Below are 6,000 nucleotides of genomic sequence, written 5' to 3' on the forward strand. Positions count from 1 at the left end.
CGAACTGTTCACAGTGAGAGTCCTGCTCCAATACTTCTGCGGAAATACTGTCCCACAGTTCTCTCTACATTTCATTATGCTTTTGTGTCTGTGTGTTGAATGAGCTATCATCATGATGCCGCCTCAAAACACACAGGTTTTGGTTAGAACTTACTATGCAGTGGTGAGTTAAGTCTTCAGCAACTTACGCAAATACTAAATTAACAACAGTATCTTCAGTAACAAATCAATGAATCTTTTGCTATGTAGGTAGAAGGTGTTGCTAGTGATTATAAACTTAAAAGACTTAGTAAGGCAGTGAGCAAAACAGTATTACTATTGTGTGGTTCAACTTTCCTCTTTTGAGAGGCTTAATAATTTTTCTCCATGTGTCTATACATGGAGACAACAACACACTGTTGAAATATCCAGCTTGTAAGATGTTGGAACTACCATGATGAATTTAGCTGGATGATTACAGAATCTTTCTCCTCAACAGAATCTGTCACCAATGGTGTAGCAAATGCCCCATTAGCAACATCATTCAGATAGATGATATTCCTTAGCCATAAATGCTTTAGGTAAATGAAGTCTGTAACTTTAAGTATCAAACCTTAAACATTTTATTGATTTTTGATGGAAAACTTTACAAAATATGTTAGGCATTTCCTGACTTAAAAAGCAAAGAACACACAGCACAAATTAGCATTTTCATTATGACTTAGATACATCCTACGAAAAGGGAATACGGAAGCATGCTACAAGATGGTGTCCTCTGATGATCTGTCTACTTTTTATACTGAAATCTTCCTTCTCACTACTAGTTGTCCTAGTATACCTGACTCTAATATGCGCCCTACCCCACTCTGCTGTGGGGTGGAAAAGCAGATGGCAAAGGTTCATAGAATGCTGTGGAAAATAAAAAGGACATAGGCTCCACCTATATATCTTCCCATGGCTAATTATTTATCACATTACTAAAATTTTTAAAATTAAGGAATGTAACCAGGCAAAATTTCTCTTCAGTTTCTTTCTATAGGACCCCACAATCCCAACTCAATGTAGCGCCCCTTCTCCATGGAGTACTAAGCACTTTCAAGTGTTTCTAGTATCATATGTCCTAAAGGAAAATACTCTGATTAAAAATAAAGGAAGAGGTATAGCAGAGTACAAAACTCCGAAAATCTACTGCTCTACTAAAAAAACGAGAACACTGGCAAAAGTTTGTCAAAATCAACTTTTTCAGAAATTATCCTGGAAATTATCCAAAGGCTCACATCAATCCGGTGAGTGTTTGTTTAAGAAAAATGGCTGAATCTCAGTAAGAAAAGTGAGCTTTGTGGCATTTCAACTTGACTAGCTCCACTCTCTTCTCCCCAGTTCAGTGGTAGTCTTGCAAAACAACAGCCTCTTAACCACCAAAACCAAAACCAAACCCATTGCCATCAAGTTGATGCCAACTCATAGCGAGCCACAGAAGCTGTGAAAACCAGCAGCCTAGCAACTTAGGAGTCCTCGCAGTCCTAGCAGCCACTGGAGGGGGTAGAACAGAATCAGAATACCTCAAAAGCTCATCCCCATAGAATTTTAACTATTTAACCTCTCTGACAGCTCCCTGAAATAGCCTCATTCCCAGGATTTGTCTTTTGTGTTTGATCTGACTCAAAGCTCATTCAGTGCAAATAGCCCTATACTGAGGGAGTTTGTTGAAAACAGTCAGTGGCAATTGTTTAACCTCACAGCTGCCTGAGGCTGCAATACCAATGAGGTAAACAAGAAGCTGACCAAAAATTTAAAAGAAAACTATTCAGAATGAGATGTCTATCAGGGGCCTTAAAAAGCTCTAACATATTCCTAGGATTGTAAAAGGCCACACCCATGTGCAGGACTGTGCATATGCTCAGGAAAGACCTAAGAAGGTCATTATACCTCACACTTGGCTGACCTTGAGACTCTGAACAAGCTGAAAGTCAAGGCTAAGGCAGAGTTGTAAACTTCCAGAGAGGTGAAGGTGTGCCCCATAACACACACACAGCCTGTCATCAAAGTCTGGGAGACTGATTGGTTCAAGGCATTTAATTAAATATCTGTCCAATTATTAGCTGAGCAGCAATTTTAGAGGCCATACACAACAAGGAATACAGACTTTACAGAATTAGTCCAAGAAAGTCACTAAACAAATAACAGCAGTAGCAGCAGCAACAACAAACCCTAGAGAAGTGGGAATCTTATTTCCAGAGTTGTCGCATTAAATTAGTTAAAACACCCAGTGTCCAACAACAACAACAAAATGAGAAACAAAACGACACAAGACAGTATTGCCCATACATAAGAAATCAAAAAGTCAACAGAAACAGTCCCTGAGGAATCAATGTAGAAAAGGCTTTTGACAAAATTCAATACCCTTTCATGATAAAAACACTCAACAAGACAGGAACAGAAGGAAAATTCCTCAACTTTTTACAGGGCATTTATACAAACTAACATCATACTCAATGGAGAAAGATTGAGAGCATTCCCCTTAAGATCAGGAACAACACAAGGATGCCTGCTTTAACCACTGATATTCAATACTGTGCTGGAAGTTCTAGCCAGAGTAATTAGGAAAGAAAAAGAAATAAAAGGCATCCAAATTGGGAAGGAAAAGGTAAAACTATCTCTTTTCACTGATGACATGATCCTACATGTCAGAAGACCCCAAAGAATCCACAAGAAAGTTATTAGAGCTAATAAATGAATTCAGCAAAGTGGCAGGACACATGGTCAACACTCAAAAATCAGCGGGGTTTTTATATGCTAGCAACAAGTAATCTGAAAAGGAAATTAAGGAAACACTTCCATTTACAACAGCATCTCAAAGAATAAAACACCTATAAACGAATTTAACCAGAGAGGTGAAAGATTCGTACACTAAAAAATATAAAATATTACTGAAAAAAATTGGAGATGATCTAAACAAATGGAAGGACTTTCTGTGCTCATGGATTGGAAAACTTAATATTGCCAAGATGTCAATACTACTTAAAACTATTTACAGATTCAATGTGATCCCTATAAAAATTCCAACAGCCTTCCTTGCAGAATTTGAAAAGCCAGTCTTCACATTTATATGGAACTTCAAAGGGCTCCAAATAGTCAAAGCAATCTTGAAAAAGAACAAAATAGGAGGACTCATACTTCCCAATCTCAAAACATAAAACAACAGTAATCAAAACAGTGTGGTATTGTTATAATGATAGACATATAAACCAAAGGAACAGACCTAAGAGTTCAGAAATAAGCATGCACGTCTATGGTGAATTAATATTTGACAAGACTGCCAAATCCATACCATGGCTTCTTGCCTCCTGTGAGGTATTTTGGTAAGCTCCCTATGAATTAGCATAGCACATTTATGAAAATACCTCACGGGGAGGGCGCGGTTAGAAAAAAAATGTAGAACATGTGCATTATTTGTGCAAAAATATGGTAGTCTCTTTAATAAATGGTGCTGGGGAAACTGAATTTCCACATGCAAAAGAATCAAGTTAGACCCATACCTCATAACATATATGAAAACTAACTCAAAATGGATCAAAGACCATAAAACTCTTAGAAGAAAACACAGGGGGCAATGCTTCAGGAGCTAGTCTTCAACAGTGGATTCTTAGGTAAGACACTGAAAGTACAAGCACAGCAAAAGACAAAATAGATAAATGGGATCTCATCAAAATTAAAAACTTCTGTGTATCAGAGGACTTTATTAACAAAGTGAAGTGACAACCTACAGACTGGGAGAAAAATTTGGGATACCATATATCATATAAGGTCTTAATATCCAGATTATATAAAGGACTCCTAAAACTTAACAAGAAAAATACAAACCACCCAATCAAACAATAGGCAAAGGATCTGAATAGACATTTCACCAAAAAAGTCTCTCTATCCTAGCTTTTAAGAAGCGTTCTGGCTGTATTTCTTCCAAGACAGATTTGTTCGTTCTGTCAGTCCATGGTATATTCAATATTCTTCACCAACACCATTAATTCAAAGGCATTAATTCTTCTTCAGTCTTCCTTATTCCTCTTTACTTTTTAGCACTTGAAAGAGGGCTTTTGCAGCAGATTTGCCCACTGTAATACATCGTGTGATTTCTTTCTTTTTTTTTTCCTTCTTTTTTTTTTTATTGTACTTTAGGTGAAGGTTTACAGGACAAATAGTTTCTCATTAAACAGTCAGTACACATATTGCCTTATGACATTGGTTAACAACCCCACAACATGTCAACACTCTCCCTTCTCGAACTTTTTTTTTTTGGTGAAAATATACATAGCCAAAGATACACCATTTCAAAAATTTCTATTTGCACAATTCAGTGACATTGATTACGTTCTTCCAGTTGTGCTGCTATTCTCACTTTAGATGAGGTTTACAGAACAAAATACTTTCTCATTAAACAGTTAGTACACATGTTGCCCTATGATAATGGTTAACAACCCCACTACATGTCAACACTGTCCTTACTTAACCTTGGGTTCCATATCACCAGCTTTCCTGCCCCCACCCCCACCTTCTAGTCCCTGTCCCTGGACTGCTGTGCCTCATTAGTCCCGTTTTGTTTTATGGGGCTGACCAATCCCCAGCTGAACGGTGAACCTCGGAGGTGACTTCACCACTGAGCTAAAAGTGTGTCTGGGGGTCATACTCTCGGGGTTTCTCCAGTCTCTATCAGCCCAGTAAATCTGGTCTTTTTTTGTGTGTGTTAGAATTTTGTTCTACATCCTTCTCCAGCTCTGTCCAGAACCCTCTGTTGTGATCCTGGTCAGAGCAGTCAGTGGTAGTAGCCGGGCCTTGGTAGCTGTGGTCCATTAGTCCTTTGGACTAATCTTTTCCTTGTATACTGTTCTCTTCATTCTCCCTTGTTCCCAAAGAGGTGAGACCAGTGGAGGATCTTAGATGGCTACTCACAGGCTTTTAACACCCCAGATGCTATTCACCAAGGTAGAATGTAGAACAATGTCTTTATAAACTGTGTTCTGCCAATTGAGCTAGACGTTCTCCGAGACCATGGTCCCCATAGCCCTCCACCCAGCAATTCAGTCCCTCAGGGAGTTTGGATGTGTCTATGGAGCTTCCATGACCTTTCTTTGTACAAGTTGTGCTGGCTTCCGCAGTATTGTGTACTGTCTCACCTTTCACCAAAGATACCACTTATCTATTATCTATTTAGTATTTCCCCCCACCCCTCCTATCCCTCATAACCAACAAAGATTGTTACTTTTTGTGTGTAAACTTTTTCATGAGTTTTTATAATAGAGGTCTCATACAATATTTGTCCTTTTGTGATTGACTTATTTCACTCAGCATAATGTCCTCCAGTTTCATCCTTGTTGTGAGCTGACGTTTTCTTTGTTCCTCTTACTTTCTTGTGCTGAATTCCTTTTGTTTGTGGATTTTTTTTTCATTTCTTTTGTTTTTGTAGGTTTTGTTTTTACTGAAACTTTATGTTTTTCCTCTTTATTTTTATGATTACGTTTGTTAACTTTCTTTGTGGTTACCGTGAAATTTACCCTTATCTTTCTAAGTTTGAAGCAGTCTATTACTACTTGGTATCGCCTTGCCTTCCTATCCATTAGAAGGTTCTATATCTACACTGTTTATTTTGTCTTTTATTGTTCTGATGTTGTTGTCATTTACAGATTAACTGCTCTCATTCCCTGTTGTATTTCTTTTGGTTTTGGATAGTCCTTGAGAGTTCATTTCCTAGATTGGTATCTGGTTGATAGGATCCTGCGTCCTAGATTCAGCCTGTGAGCTGAAGTTGTTTGTTCTCAGACTGAAGGACTCCCTATAATAATTCTTGTAAGTTTGGTTTGGTTTTTACATATTCCCTTAATTTCTGTTTATCTGGAAATGTCCTAATTTCACCATCATATTTGAACAAGAGTTTTGCAGGATATATTATTCTTGGCTGGCAATTTTTTTCTTTCAAGGTTTTATATATGTCATCCCATTGCCTTCTTGCCTGCATGGTTTCTGCTC

General features: G+C 37.9%; 1 protein-coding gene across 1 annotated transcript in view; it reads right to left on the reverse strand.

Moving 5' to 3' along the window:
• The window catches only part of KIF6 (kinesin family member 6), a 499,202-nt gene that overhangs the window by 374,085 nt on the left and 119,117 nt on the right, over positions 1-6,000 (reverse strand). The window lies entirely within an intron of this gene.

Source organism: Trichechus manatus, unplaced genomic scaffold (genome assembly GCF_000243295.1).
Source record: "Trichechus manatus latirostris isolate Lorelei unplaced genomic scaffold, TriManLat1.0 scaffold00065, whole genome shotgun sequence".
Taxonomy (NCBI): Eukaryota; Metazoa; Chordata; class Mammalia; order Sirenia; family Trichechidae; genus Trichechus; species Trichechus manatus.